The following is a 16,035-nucleotide window of genomic DNA, read 5'->3' as shown; positions in this document are numbered from 1 at the left end:
GTTGTGTCGCTGAGTAGTCGACGAAGACGCTGCCGCTAGTGCTTGTGTGCTTACTAAACAGAAGAAGTGCTTGTGTGACCCGTTTCGTGGTGTGTCTTCTGTGGACGGCGTACCATTTCTGCTGCTGAACTAACCTCGTAATATTTGGTGGAGGTTGTGCTGGGTACTACACCACGCCCTGGACCTCCGCAGCGGCCGTCACGTTGAATCCATCGCTATGCCGTCCAACGCACCTCCGGCCACAGCGTTAACCCCAGCGCCGACCGTTGTCGTAGCACAGCCTCGCGACAAGGGCACCTTTTGTGTCACTGATGATGTCGATGTTGAAGACTGGCTAGCCATGTATGAGCATGTGAGTAAGCACAACCGCTGGGACGCGACCCTCATGCTTGCAAACGTCATCTTCTGCTTGGCGGGCACGGCGCGCGTCTGGTTTGAGACGCATGAGGAAGAACTTACTTCTTGAAACACCTGCAAGCAGAAGCTCCGCGACTTATTTGGCAAGCGAATTGGACGCAAGCTCGCCACTAATAAAGACCTCGCTTCTCGAGCTCAGTCATCGACCGAGTCTTACATCTCTTACATCCAGGACGTCCTCGCTGTTTGCCGTAAGGTAGACAGCGCCATGTCAGAGACCGACAAGGTGGGCCACATCCTCAAGGGGATCGCCAACGACGCTGTTAACTTGCTACTCTGCAAAGACTGCACAACGGTCGACTCTGTCCTTCAGGTATGCCGGCAGTTTGAGCAAGCCAAACACCGCCGCATTGCTCCCCGTTTCGACCGCCTTCCGAACACGGCAGCGACATCCTCCTGCGAAGACCTGCCAACACTGCAACAGCCGTCCCATCCTGCCAACTTAAACAGAATTGTACGGAGGGAACTGAAGGCTATGACTCCCATCGCCTTCACCCCTCAGCCGCCTGACGCTATGAATGCTCTGATTCAGGCCGTTGTTCGCCAGGACTTCGCGAACGTGGGTCTCAAATCTGGCCTACCCACTGCGTCGCCCTGTACACCAACCAGCGCTCCATTGATTGCCGCTGCATCACCGACTCCGGCCATCCCGCCGCGTTATCGCTACCGGAATCCTGCGGACTGGAGAACCTCAGACGACCGGCCTATCTGCTTCACCTGCTCGCGTGTCGGCCACATTTCCCGCCACTGCCGCAGCCGTTGGTTTTCCCCACCTCACTCTAACTCTAATTATGATCGTCGTATAGACTACGGACCTCGTTCTGATTACGATCGTCGTGCTGACTACGGACCGCACCAGATGTCTCCCCGTCCCGAGTTTTCACACGCCAACGACACTCCGACCCCACGCAGGTACAGCCGCTCGCCTTCACCTCAAATCCGTCGCTCCCGTTCGCGGCAACTTCAACGCCCGTCCACTCCGCCCTTACCTGGCTTTCATTCGAAAAACTAACCAATGCAGCTCCCGGAGGTGACGCTGCATTGACGACCCAGCCCGAAAATCTTCTCCTGACCCCCGCTCCTCGCCGCAACCTTGTCGATATCTGCGTGGACGGTGCACCAGTTAAAGCTCTGATTGACACTGGCGCTCAAATTTCTGTCTTGAGCTCTTCCTTTCGCCGTCGTTTGAAGGTTGTGACACCCGCCGTTTTCTCAGCCGTTCGTGTCGCCGACGCAGTGCTTCTGCCGTCATTGGATTGTGCACTGCGCGTGTGTGCATTGCCGGGCGTACTACTGCCGTCCTTTTCACTGTGCTCGACCACTGCCCCCACGATGTGATCCTCGGCATCGACTTTTTAACAACCCACGCGGCGCTAATTGATTGCTCCACTGGCCTTCTTCGTTTGGACCTGCCGCTCTGCTCTCAAAGCGCCGATTCCAAGCCGTCCCGCTTACGTGCCGCTGAATTCACTCGCCTGCCGCATGATTCTGCAATCTATGTTCCAATGTCCTTGGTTCCCCTCGTTCCTGATGGTGCCTACGTCACTTGCCCAATCAAGGACGTTGTCCTTCAGTGAAATGTCATGCTTCCACACACCGTCCTGACCGTCATCGGTAACCGCACCTACCTTCCGATTCTCAACTTCAGCCTCTCTACTCAAGTTTTACCCTGTGGAATCGCACTCGCTGAACTATTTCCTTTGGCCGAATGCACAGTTTCGGCCCTCGCAGCTGAGCCTCAGACTTGTCTTCCTGATCCCCGCTCGGCAGCTTCACGTCCGGACCTTATTTCTGCAATGATCGCGGCGCATTTGCCACCTGACCATGCCAGCGCGCTCACCACCCTGTCAGTTTCCTACAGTGACGTCTTCGATTTTGGGAATCGTCCTCTCGGCCAAACTACCGTCGTGACCCATCGCATAGATACTAACGATGCCAGCCCCAAACACAGAAGGCCCTATCGTGTCACCCTTCCTGAGCGCCATTTGATTCAGACGGAGGTGGACAAGATGCTGTCGAACAACATTATCGAGCCTTCTAGCAGTCCGTGGGTATCCCCTGTTGTGTTGGTTAAAAAGAAAGATGACAGTTGGCGCTTCTGTGTCGACTATCGCCATCTTAATCAAATAACAAAGAAAGACGTCTATCCTCTTCCGAGAATTGATGACACTCTCGACTCCCTACACGGCGCCAGCTATTTTTCTTCTATTGATCTCCTCTCCGGCTACTGGCAAATTGCTGTTGACGAACGGGATCGTAAGACAGCCTTTTTCCCCCCCGATGGCCTGTACCAATTCAAGGTCATGCCTGTTGGCCTCTGCAACGATCCTGCCACCTTTGAGCGTATGATGGACTCGCTCCTGCGTGGATTCAAATGGACGACGTGCTTGTGCGACCTGGATGACGTTGTCGCTTTCTCCCCTACTTTCGAAAGCCACCTACACCTTCTTTCTACTATCCTTTCCGTCTTCCACCGCGCCGGCCTCCAACTCAACTGCAAGAAGTGCACCTTCTGCCAGCGCCAAATCAAGGTCCTCGGCCACTTGGTCGATGCTTCTGGTGTAAAGCCCGACCCTGACAAAGTTCGTACCGTCCGCGAGTTCCCCACCCCCCGTTCCTCGAGCGATGTGTGCAGTTTCCTCGGGTTCTGCTCGTATTTCCGCCGGTTGATCCCGAACTTCGCCGACACGGCCCGTCCCCTTACTTCCCTCCTGAAGAAAGATGTGCCTTTCTCCTGGGGCCTTGACCAAGCTAGCGCCTTCACCGCACTTGTTGCGGCCCTCACTGCTCCACCTGTGCTGGCCCATTTCCACCCTTCTGCGCCTACGGAACTTCGCACCGACGCCAGTGGCCATGGTATTGGGGCCATCCTTGCGCAGCGCCAGCACGACCACTATCGTGTCATTGCTTACGCCAGCCGCCTGCTGTCTCCCTCTGAACGTAACTATTCCATCACTGAGCGGGAGTGCCTTGCACTTGTTTGGGCGTTAACAAAATTCCGCCCTTATTTGTTTGGGTTGCCCGTCTTCGTCGTTACGGACCACCATGCCTTGTGTTGGCTCTCCTCTCTTAAGGACCCCACAGACCGACTGTGTCAATGGGCCTTGCGCTTGCAGGAATACACATTTACTGTTGTTTACAAGTCTGGCCAGTTGCACCAAGACGCTGACTGTTTATCCCGCCATCCTGTCGATCCTCCTGATTCCCACAACCATGATACCGACGATCGTGTTTTGTCCATCTCGGACTTTCTATACATAGACGACGAGGAGCACCGTGATCCATCTCTGCGCCCTATAACCGACCGCCTACGAAGCGGCACTTCCGATCCTGACCTGAGCCTGTTCGGGCTGCAGCACGATATTCACTACCGACGAAATATTCACCCTGATGGCGCCGACCTCTTGCTCGTCGTCCCGACGCATCTCCGCCCCACGGTCCTTGCCCAACTTCACGACGCTCCTACGGCAGGGCACCTCGGCGTGTCCCGCACGTACGACAGCGTGCGCCGGCGGTTCTTCTGGCCTGGCCTTTACCGCTCTGTCCGCGGTTACGTTGCTGCCTGCGATCAATGTCAGCGCCGGAAAACGTCCCCGCTCTCTTCTAGTGGCCCGCTTCAGTCCATCGACATTCCGACTGAGCCATTTTTTCGTGTTGGTCTCGATCTGCTCGGGCCTTTTCCCACATCAACTTCCGGGAACAAGTGGATTGCCGTTGCGACCGATTACACTACCAGGTACGCTATCAAGCGCGCTATTCCGACCAGCTGCGCCTCCGATGTCGCCGACTTTCTCCTCCATGACGTCGTCTTGCTTCATGGCGCTCCAGGTCATCTGCTTACAGACCGAGGCTCCTGCTTTGTTTCTAAAGTGGTCCACGACCTTCTCCGCTCCTGCTCCACGCATTACAACTTCACCACGGCCTACCATCCCCCAACAAACGGCTTTAGTGAGCGACTTAACCGCACCCTGACGGACATGCTGTCCATGTATGTCTCCGACCACCATCATGACTGGGACGTCAGTTTACCCTTCGTGACGTTCGCCTACATTTCCTCACGCCATGATACCACCAGGTACTCCCCCTTCTACCTGCTTTTTGGCCGCGACCCGTTGCTACCCTTTGAGAGTTTACTGCCTTCTGACCCTTCTACTAGCAGTTATGCTTGTGACGCCATTTCCCGTGCTGACGCCGCCCGCCAAATCGCTAGGTATCGTCTCCACGCTTCTCAGACCGCTCAAAAACGTCGTTACGACCTTCATCATCGTGACGTCCATTACCTTCCCGGCTCCCTGGTACTCCTCTGGCTCCATGCACGTCGTGTGGGACTGTGTGAGAAGGTCCTGCCTCGTTACGTCGGTCCTTGCCGCGTCTTGAGGCAACTGAGCGATGTGACCTATGAACTCACGCCGCTGCACCCCCACTCTCCTTCCGTGGCCCTCTCCACACAGCTTGTGCACGTGGCCCGTCTTAAACCCTACCACACTCACCCACCCCCCTAGACCTGCCTCCCCGGGTCTGTGCCTTCTCCCGCGGGGCGGAGGGGGGGGGGGGGGGGTGGCAGTCCCCAAGCGAAGACGACGTTGTTGAGTCGCTGAGTAGTCTACGAAGACGCTGCCGCTAGTGCTTATGTGCTTACTAAGGAGAAGAAGAATTGCTTGTGTGACCCGTTTCGTGGTGTACGGCGTACCGTTTCTGCTGCTGAACTAACTTCGTATTATATATATATATATATATATATATATATATATATATATATATACGAAGTTAGTTCAGCACTACACACACACACACACACACATAAATATATATATACATATATATATATATATATATATATATATATATATATATATATACCAAAAGTAATTTCTGGCAGCTGATTTGGTCAATATAATATAAAATCACCAAAAATTGAAGAAACATAACAGAATTTAATTCTCGTCGTTTCGGCTGGAGGACCAGCCTTTTTCGAAAAAGGCTATATATATATATATATATATATATATATATATATATATATATATATATATATATATATATATATATATATATATATATATATATATATATATATATATATATACATACTCTCCGATCCACCGATCCGAACACACCGCTGGTGAAACTCTCAAAACGCTGTTTAAAATTACAATGCCGCCGGTGGGATCCGAACGCACGACCTCCGAATTTCGCGTCCGATGCTCTACCAACTGAGTTACGGGGACGGCTGTCCAATCTGCTGCTCTCGTGGGTATTTGTTTCGCTTAAGCGCAAAACATAAATACCCAGGAGAATGCTCAGACGACGCAGCCAGGGATGCTTTGTGTATTTTCGTAGGTATCTGACCTCGGAAGAGAAGTGAGGGTATAGTGGTTTTCGTTAATGCCGCTTTGCAGTGTTAATTTTAAAAATCAAATGGTTTTCTTTGTTGGACCTCACGAGTGGTTTTGAACCCACTGTGTAATATTGTTACTATAAGTTTACCAAATTCGTGGCCTCTCTCGCGGAGTTTTTTCGAAAGAGGGAAGTTGGGGAGCGAATGTGCATGTGAGCGGTGGTTATTAAACCCCAATCGGAAGCAGGGGCGTAGCCAGGAGGTGTGGCTTATAGGGCTGCGGCACTCCTCGAAATTTTTTCGCACTGTTATGCACCACCGACCAAAACAACCAGCGGCACTGAAAATCATGCTGCATTTTGTCTACGTCTTTTTCACGCTCGAAAAGACATTTCGGTGCGAACATTGCGAGCTCGGGCTGGATTTCGTGGAACTAACGCCCGTGCACCTGGAGTCACATAATGTAAGGGGCCCCATCCGAGCACAAAGTTTCAAGGCCCTTTCGATGCCGAGCAGGCTGGACGCGGCATCTCGCGGTAGCCGCGGAATCTACGGAGCGCAAGGATTTCAATTCCGAAACTTTGTGGATACCCGCCGCGGTGGCTCAGTGGTTAGGGTGCTCGACTACTGATCCGGAGTTCCCGGGTTCGAACCCGACCGCGGCGGCTGCGTTTTTATGGAGGAAAAACGCTAAGGCGCCCACGTGCTGTGCGATGTCAGTGCACGTTAAAGATCCCCAGGTGGTCGAAAATATTCCGGAGCCCTCCACTACGGCACCTCTTCTTCCTTTCTTCTTTCACTCCCTCCTTTATCCCTTCCCTTACGGCGCGGTTCGGGTGTCCAACGATATATGAGACAGTTACTGCGCCATTTCCTTTCCCCAAAAACCAATTATTATTATTAACTTTGTGGATATAAATCTCTCATAAACTTTGTCCTTTACATAGCGAAGCAGCAAAACGAATGCAAGTAAAAAGCTCTGTTCCTTCAGGACCATAAACGCGTAATTAGGAAAACGTATGACTATCCATTAGCCTTTAAAACCGCAGAAAATCTTTGCCGTTTTTTGCAGCAGTTCACATCATGATCAAAGTTATTATGCGAATACGAAAATTACGAGGACATCAATAACCAATTTGACCGACCTCGCTGACTGCAAGCCCGACCCACATGTTGTTTCCCAACTAACACTCTCAGATATTAGGTAGTTCAACTTGTCGCATCATCTGTGGCTTTCGTTTGTCCCTTTCCTTCCTTTTTTAGTTACCTGCTTTTACTTCATTTCTGAACCAGACCAGTACCCTTCCTTAATTTTCTGTGCAGAATGATTGTTTGCACTTTCCAGGCAGATAAATTACACATTATCGTATTGATTTCTGCATCCTTTTTCTATTATTCTATCCATACGGCGCTGTCGCGACCACATCATGGCCCGAATACATATAACGATTTATGCGATCATAGTTCTATTCTCGCAGGATAGTCTGTCCTTCTATGCGTAAAGGTTACTATCTGTGATTGCGCAACATGTTTATTTGGCTGTTTCATATAATATATAGCGCAATTTTACCTTAGGTATGTATATTTATTAGAGAATATACGTATATTTAAATCTCGTCTTGGCAAGTTTTGTGTATACATGCAATGAACTTTGTTCCCAGCGACGCTTTATTGCCCTTTCTCAAGCTGTATCTTCGCATTTGTGATATTTGTTTGTATCTTCGCATTTCTAATTTATATTTTGCAGGATTCCTGCTATTCATATGTGCTCGCTGTTGTGACTATAATGTCGGGGCAATTATAATACACAACCGGGGACAGCTGCGCCCGCGCAATACATTGGAACGAAGGACCGCGTCACTGAGATTTTTTCCTGGCCACTGCATATGTACCAAATTGCAAACAAGCTTCTTGAATGACAAAAATTCGTTAAAATATTTGCCCTCAGATTGATTAATCATATCAGAGACATGTACTACTTTGCCGGTTTCCAACTGATAAAGTTCTAAAATTCATGAGACATTTTCTTTACTTACTAAATCGACAAAAAAGATGGAAGCATTGATATCAGTTATTTCTGCCACAGTTTTGGGGACATACGAATATATTCTTTTATGAAAGATGCATATTTTATTTGTCTGGACAGCGCGTACAGCATCTAATACACAACAGCATTGGCAATGACAATGCAGTTATGATTAATGTAGTTGATCCCTCTACAAATTCTGTGAGGAGGAGGCCGCGTTGCAACATGACCACCCCTCGAACAAAATTTCTGGCTACGCCACTCATCGGAAGTCCTTGTCTGTTTGGCCTATGTATTGTTTGGCCTATATTTGTACACATAGGTCTTTGTGAGCAATCTTGACACCGTGGCAGGTTGCCGTTAAATTAGTGTCTGGTCTCAATTGGCTGCTCTGCAAGAGAAACGTGGGTCTCGCAAGCCCCACGGAAGGCAGCACCTGAAATCGCACGGCCACAACAGTGGCGTATCGCTTAACCACAGAACCACTGCGCTTGTCATGAGGACACCCAGGAACCTCATTTACGTTTGGCCTAACTACAGAAATTGACCGCAATTATTTAGGTTAATTGATTTTTTTAACAAAGATCTATATCAAGCGCAATATGGTCAAGCGCAGTCAGAAGAGTCGGAGACGCGATCGGTAATCGAAATGATGGCCGCTAGCCCTGGCCGCTAGCCCTAAACGCAGAGAACGAAGTTGTAAGATCGAATATTAGCCGTGGCAGCCGCATATTGGTAGAATGAAATGCAAGAATATCAATGTAATGTCCACGTAAAAAAACAGTAATCGAAATTATTCCGCGACCTTCCACTACGGCAGTTGTGTGCGCTTGAATCATTTACATAATGTGAGGCATTCACTGTGGCTTCACTTCCACAATTGGTTTCCGGTTTCATTTCAACGCAATAGCGTTAAAGGCCCAGTTCGCCAAAAAAATTTGCAGTCGGCTTTGTCGCACTTAGCGAAAACCCACGGGCATGACTATGGCAGGCGGCGCCCAGAGAGCAACCTAGAAAGCAAGTGGGCCACTTGGATCACCTTAATTTGCAGCGTCATCACAATCTACCCACCATGGCCGGTTGTCGCTTAAATTAATGATTGGTCGTTCCGGAAGGGCACCATGGGTCACACAAGGCTCATCGCTGGGAGCACCTGCCATCGCAGGGCAATGGCGCATCAACCACTGCACCAAAGCGCCAGGAGGGGTATGAGGGCTCCCAGGCATCTATGAATGGAAAGTGAAGAATGACCTTCTACATATTTTAAAATTAACCCGTTACGCTATAGCGCCATACCCTCAAGGTAGAACTGTAGTGTCCCTTCAATATTTGTTTTTGTCCTCTGGGCCGCCTGCCGTAACTGTGGCGGGAACTGGTCCAAAGTGTCGATTTGGATGCGGGTTGACTTTGTGCGTTTTCTGGAAATAAAATGGCGCATAAAGTCTCGTACCACAGTGAACACCTCAACCGCGCCGTAAGGAAAGCATTAAACGACTAAGTGAAAGAATGAAGGAAACAGAGGTGCCGTAGTAGAAAGCTCGGGACTACTTTCGACCAGCTGAGGATCTTTAACGGACATCGCACAGCACACGGGCGCGTTCGGCGTCTCGACTCCAACTAAACACTGCACCCGCGGCCGGGTTCGAATCCGGGAACTCTGGCTCAGTAGCCGAGCGCGCTAACCACTGAGCCACTTCGGCGGGTACCAGTTGAATTCCGGCCGCATAGACCATGTTTCAGTGAAGAGAAACACAAAAAGTGGCCTCGTGTTGTGTCACATAAGCGAGAGTTAAAAATCCGCAGGCGGTCAAAATAATTCCAGAGTCCTACACTACACCATCTCTTTCTTAATGAATTCTTTGACTTTCTCCTTCGCCAGTTCTTCACGGCTCCGGAGTAGGGTGCCCACAAAGAAATGAGACAGTTACTGCCTCCTTTCCTTTCATCGAACAGTAGACTCACGACTCTCAGCGAAACTCATTGCTCCTCAGCACATCCACAGGCTTCGTAGGAGAGCCACTCTCACCCTCTTTGGCCGATGAGTGGTCACAGTGCCCTGTGAATGCCCCCTGCATTGTCATAAACCTAGCGGCTGTGTTAAGCGGTAAATCTGAAGTCTCGCTGTGTATTGTAACTTCTCCGGCATTGCAACTGTCCTGAGACCCTTTGTGGGTAAGCTGCCTATAAGTCGTCAGAAATTCACAACAGCTGTATTTCATCTCAAATGAGTGGTGTGGTTGAAGCTATCGCCCAAGCACCACTGCTTTTAGTACGTCAACCAGCATTATAAAGTCACGGTCAACGCCCGTAGATAAATAAATAATTGGTTTTTGGGGAAAGGAAATGGAGCAGTATCTGTCTCATATAAATCGGCGGACACCTGAACCAATATATATGTGGCAGATACAGCGCCATTTCCTTTCCAAAAAAACAATTATTGCCCGTAGAGATAGAACACTTTGGCAACAAGCTGAGTAGTGGCTTTGGACAATGTAACATGGCTAAAGCCAATTATTACAAAGGTGGAACACAGGCCGAGACCTAACGACGACAAAATGGCGCCGTGACTGTCACCCTGCATCCATGTTGCTTGCTGCTTTTGAAGCGAAAAGCTTCACTACGCTAGTAAACACCGCGCTTCGCGTGAGCTAGCGTATATCGGAGCCCGAGTGACGTCACGCACGGCATAGGTGGCCGCCACCGAGTCCGTCGCCTGACCTTTCGTTTCTCTCTGTCTCGCTCTCTAGTCACTACTGCGCAAGCGTCACTAGTAACACCGAGCCACTGGTGTTCCGCCGCTGCGCAGCGCCGCGCCTTTCCTCGAAAATCCAACTTTCAGTTTTCTCTTTCTTCTTTCCCTCCCTTCTTTATTCCTTCCTTTACGGCGCGGTTCGGGTGTCAACCGAGATATGTGATAGTGTTACTGTGCCATTTCCTTTCTTCAAAAATAAAACAAGTGAGCCGACGGCGTTACTAGAGTTCATGGGCGTCAAGAACTTTCGCTTTGTACATCCTGAATTAGATGAAATAATCCACGTTACTTTTTTAACGCGACAGCGTTAAGGAGCTCGTGTCGCAGAAAAGACGGTGTCATCGGCGTCGGCGTCTTTGGCCGTGAGCGAAAAAAAGCTAATCTCGGTGGACACCTGAACCGCGCCGTAAGGGAAGAGATTTTAACGCGACAGCGTTAAGGATTGATGGATGGATTGATTGATTGATCGATCGATCAATTGATTGATTGATTGATTGATTGATTGATTGATTGATTGATTGATTGATTGATTGATTGATTGATTGATTGATTTATTTGCTGATTTTTCTTCCCTTACGGCGCGATCCGTGCGTCCAGCGAGAGATGTTTGACAGGCGTCATTTTCTTTCCTTAATAGCAATTGTTCGGTTATAATAATTGATTTTTATAATTGGTTATTTGGGGAAAGGAAATGGCGCAGTATCTGTCTCATATATCGTTGGACACCTGAACCGCGCCGTTAGGGAAGGGATAAGGGAGGGAGTGAAAGAAGAAAGGAAGAAGGAGGTGCCGTAGTGGAGGGCTCCGGAATAATTTCGACCACCTGGGGATCTTTCATTTTCCTTCTCTTACGGTTTGGGTGTCAGCCGAGATATGTGAGACAGGCATCCTTTCCTTAAATTGTCCAATTGGCCACGCGTCGCGCCGAACGGGCGATGACGTTCCGTGTACCCCTCGGCAACGCTGCGACACGCTCTCGCGTCTCACACTTAAAGACGAAACTTAAGCGTCCTCCAATTTTTGGGAAAGACATCTCAGATCTCTTCAAACTCCCGCCATCCTCCCTTCCCCCAGAGCGCTGTTGGTGTGTTCACCGAGTGGTGAGACATCTACTTTGCAATTTCCTTTCCTCAAAAACAACACCGAAGACAGATTATCCACCTTAACTTTTACGGGTGTGTTGCCCAGCGTAAATTCCTTAGTAGAAGTAAGAAGTCTCTACACGCTTCTAATGAACTCAATTTTGAAACGGAATTATAAACTCCTGAAAGTTGTGAAAATTAACGTATTATGTGCTTAACAGTTCCGATATTTATGAAATTAATGACATGTTAAGTCAAGAGTTTTGGTTTCAACGAGGTCACCTTTGCTACCTCTATGGAAAGTCGTGACGGCATGAATATGAATCCAGTGGTCTTGTAGCATTACACCCACGCGACGGTGGCACTTTTACTGAAATGTGCCTTTAAATATAAGTTCATACTGAATGGAACTAGGGGGCCAGATTACGCAACTGTAACCAATTCTGTCACAAAATGACGACACGATGAGACGCCACCACGTGAAGCAACGAGAAATCAGCCAATTACTGCAGGGCGGCTCCCGAGAGCATTCGAGGAACCGTCTGCTTAATACTTTGTAAAAAGAAATTAGAAATGGGTAACGACGAAAATAACTAATATTTTATTTTGCCATAACATTGTGTTTAAAGTTCGAAAATATTAAGCAAAACAAAAAGCGTTCGAAGTTCCGCTATTAAATTGGCTGGTGGGCAACTTTCGGTGCCGCGTGGGTGTGCTGATGGCAGTAAAAAGGTCAATTCAGTGACTATAAAAAGGCCGCTTTGCACGAAAGCAGCTGTTTCACGCCGTGTTATTGGTTTTTTGCGCGGCGTCTGGAATCGAGCTACTGTGCGGTTGACCCAAGTGAGCAGAAAAATTTCAACGAATGCAGTGAAGGCTACGTGCCTACCTAGCGAACTTGCAAGAAGCGCTTGCTACGAAATTGACGAAGACAACTTGTTGAAGTCTGTGTTTTTCGGCTCTTTTGATCGATGACAAAAATGCCAAAAGGTGAGGTGTTGCAGTATGTGACGAGTGGTTATTTGTTTCTTTCCCCTTCGGGAACAGAAGACGACCACGAAGTGCCATTTGCTGCGAAAATGCTTGTAGCAAAGCGTGCAGATACCTTGCAGTAGAAAATCCCGTAATAATTGCGGCGTACTCGAGACATTCGTAGCGTCAACTTTTTTTTTTTTTGCTGCGGGATTTCTGTCGAAGGTACAATCGTGGTCGGCTGTGATAAGCATGGATCTCGGTGCTGCCGACTCCAACGGCCACGAACCGATTCGTGACAAAACTTTGCAACATCGCAGGAGAGCCTGTTCATCTGAAGCGATGCGGTGGGAAACGACATGTGGACGATTTCTATCGAAGAGACCGAAAAACGCCTCACATCGCGATCGCGCAATCGGATCGCTATGTTATCACAATGGTCGATGATTTGACAAAATAACAGAAGCCTGCCCCTTCTTAAAGTTACGCTACCCTCACGATTTCAGAAAAACGACGCGATTCTTATTGCGAGTTCTAGATCGGGTCAAGCCACAGTCCAGGGTGCTAACAACCGTCCGTAATTAAAACCGGGATATAATCACATTTTTCACATAGTTAAGATTACATACTTAAAATGTTAGTTATTTAAAATTGCACAGTGCATTGTTTTTTCATTGCTGACAGAGAAAAAAATGATTGCACTTGAAGCCTTTCCTAATCATATGCACAGTAGTTGTCTTTTTAATATTGTCATCCATGGTATATGGGGAGCGCAAAAACGGCACAAGGGACAAAGAAAGACGGACAACACAGGCGCTAACTTCCGACTGAAAGAAACCTAGGCGACCAAAACGAACGTGGACCGTGAGGGGAACCAGGCGCATGCGCTCGGAAAGATCAAGAAAACCAGGTGAACGAGGAACAACGGACAAGCATGACTCAGTTAATCTTTAAGAAGGCCAGCTCTCTTTTTGACAGGGAGATAGACGGCTTGCTGACACATTTGTCTTGCAGGGCAGCGATGCGAGCTGCTTCTATAATCTCGCGAGTTAACTGATCCCGGTGTCTGGCGACGATCGAGCACTTGTCCAGGTATGGCACACAACCACATTATTTGCAGTGTAAAGTCAGATTGCTGCCAGTCGGTATTCTCAAATTACTATTGTGCTCGCGAAGTCTCTCATTTAAGCACCGACCAGGCTGACCAACATACCGCTTGCCACAAGAGAGAGGGATGTCGTAAACAATGCCTTCAGTGCATTTCACGAATTTCTGTCTGTGCTTAATGGTGCACTGCGTCTTTTGGGGACGTTTATCGGCGGGCAAAGTTTTTTTGGATAGCGCTATTAGTTTGTCAGGGGCAGAAAAAACGACACGAACATTAGCTTTTGTTCCAATTTTCTTGAGGTTATGGGACAGGCAATGGATGTAAGGAATAACAGCAATTTTCTCCTTTCTTTCTGAGGGCCCGGACGGTAGTAGACTTTCCTGGCGCTTCTTCTTCAGTATTCGTTCGGCGACAGAAACACAAATATCAGTTGGGTAGCCTGCTTCATGGAACCTTGCGATTTGTTCGTGAAAGCTCTCGCTTATGAGATGGGGGCATGACTTTTCTAGAGCGTTGTTCAAGCATAAATTAATAATGCCTCTTTTAACGAGTTTTGAATGGGCAGAAGTGTAGGGAAGTAAATGTTTGTTGGCTCGAGGTGAATAGCTGCAACACACGTGGTTTTCTAGGAATTTAAACCGGATATCAAGGAAGCGAATTTCGTTTTAGGTAGGCATTTCGTTAGTCAATAGCAGCGGTGAAAAACACTCTTGTACATTAGCTAAAATACCGGATGCAACCTGCTCTAAGCGCGATGGCGTACACTCAACCAGAAAAAGGAAATCGTCAACAAAACGGAAAATCCTGACTACATGAGGGCTGGAAAGCCTCTCTTGGAGACTCCTGTCAAGATGAGCCAAATACAGGTCACTAAGTACAGGGGCCAGACAAGACCCAATGCTTATTCCCTGTTTTTTGAATGTGAGCATCGCCTTGCCAGTTAATGAAAGTGGAGCGGAGATAAAAGTTTAGCAATTCTAAAAAACCGCTGACGGACAGACCGGATTCATTCTGAAATGACACCGCGCCGAAATGATGGATGGAATCCTCAACTATTGTAAGCAGGTTGTGATGGGGCAATGAGTAATACAAATCTTTCACGTCAATAGAGAAACCAAGGAGGCTCTTGTCAGAAAGCGATTTCACAGCACTAAACACTTCGTCTGCACTACGTACTATAAATGGGTCATTAATCGTCAACAATTTTAGTTTTTCTTTTAGAAACACAGCGATTGACTTTTGCCAAGTGTCCTGTTCCGGTATGATTACCCTTATGGTTACGCCAGTTTTATGCGTTTTTGCGCTAAAGAACACTTCTAGGAAGAGGCGCTTACTGTTTTCAATGCTACTGGCTACTCTTTCGAGATTGAGCTTGAGGCACAGTTTTTTGGCTTGCGCCTTACGTTTGGAAAGTGAAACATTTCTTACACGTTTAAACACTTCTGATACGGCATGATTGGCTTTTTCGTTGAATACACCGTGGGGAAAGACTGCAAAACCGCCCTCTTTGTCAGAGGGGATGACGCAAAGAGATCGTTCAGCTAGGTAGGACACGACACGATCAACACTGACTTTTGAAGGGCGAGGCTTGCAGTACAAAAGGACTTCGACCCCGTCGGAGGTACACCGGCCAGAGTCCTCTTTGTCGGCTAAACGAGATACACGTCGCACCACGGAAAGCAGCTCATGCGGAGTTTTCGGAGTCTCCCTTGCAAACTTGTGTCCAAGGGCCAACACCTGGCTGACGTACTCGGGGAGGATGACTCCTTCGGGGACACACACGCTGTTGCATTTTCTCGACCCCTTAGGTGGGCAGAGGGATCGAAGTTTCCTGAGTTGTAGTTGCCAGATGGCTTCAGTTGTTTGGTCCGCCCGCCGCAGATACGCTCGCAGCTGGTGAAGAGCGGCACCAGGTTCCAGTGCCAGCTTCCAGTGACGTGAAAGATTTGTATTACTCATTGCCCCATCACAACCTGCTTACAATAGTTAAGGATTCCATCCATCATTTTGGCGCGGTGTCATTTCAGAATGAATCCGGTCTGTCAGTCAGCGGTTTTTTAGAATTGCTAAACTTTTATCTCCGCTCCACTTTCATTAACTGGCAAGGCGATGCTCACATTCAAAAACAGGGAATATGCATTGGGTCTTGTCTGGCTCCTGTACTTAGTGACCTGTATTTGGCTCATCTTGACAGGAGTCTCCAAGAGAGGCTTGCCAGCCCTCATGTAGTCAGGATTTTCCGTTTTGTTGACAATTTCCTTTTTCTGGTTAAGTGTACGCCATCGCGCTTAGAGCAGGTTGCATCCGGTATTTTAGCGAATGTACAAGAGCGTATTTTCA

The 16,035-nt window shown here is 48.5% G+C and overlaps 1 pseudogene; it reads left to right on the top strand.

Annotated features, from left to right (window-relative positions):
- The first annotated feature begins 217 nt into the window (after nt 1–217).
- Nucleotides 218–15,636, top strand: LOC144129744 (uncharacterized; annotated as a pseudogene).
- The last annotated feature ends 399 nt before the right edge of the window (nt 15,637–16,035 follow it).

This window comes from Amblyomma americanum, chromosome 4 (genome assembly GCF_052857255.1).
Source record: "Amblyomma americanum isolate KBUSLIRL-KWMA chromosome 4, ASM5285725v1, whole genome shotgun sequence".
Lineage (NCBI taxonomy): Eukaryota > Metazoa > Arthropoda > Arachnida > Ixodida > Ixodidae > Amblyomma > Amblyomma americanum.
This window is presented reverse-complemented; position numbering and strand designations above follow the sequence as displayed.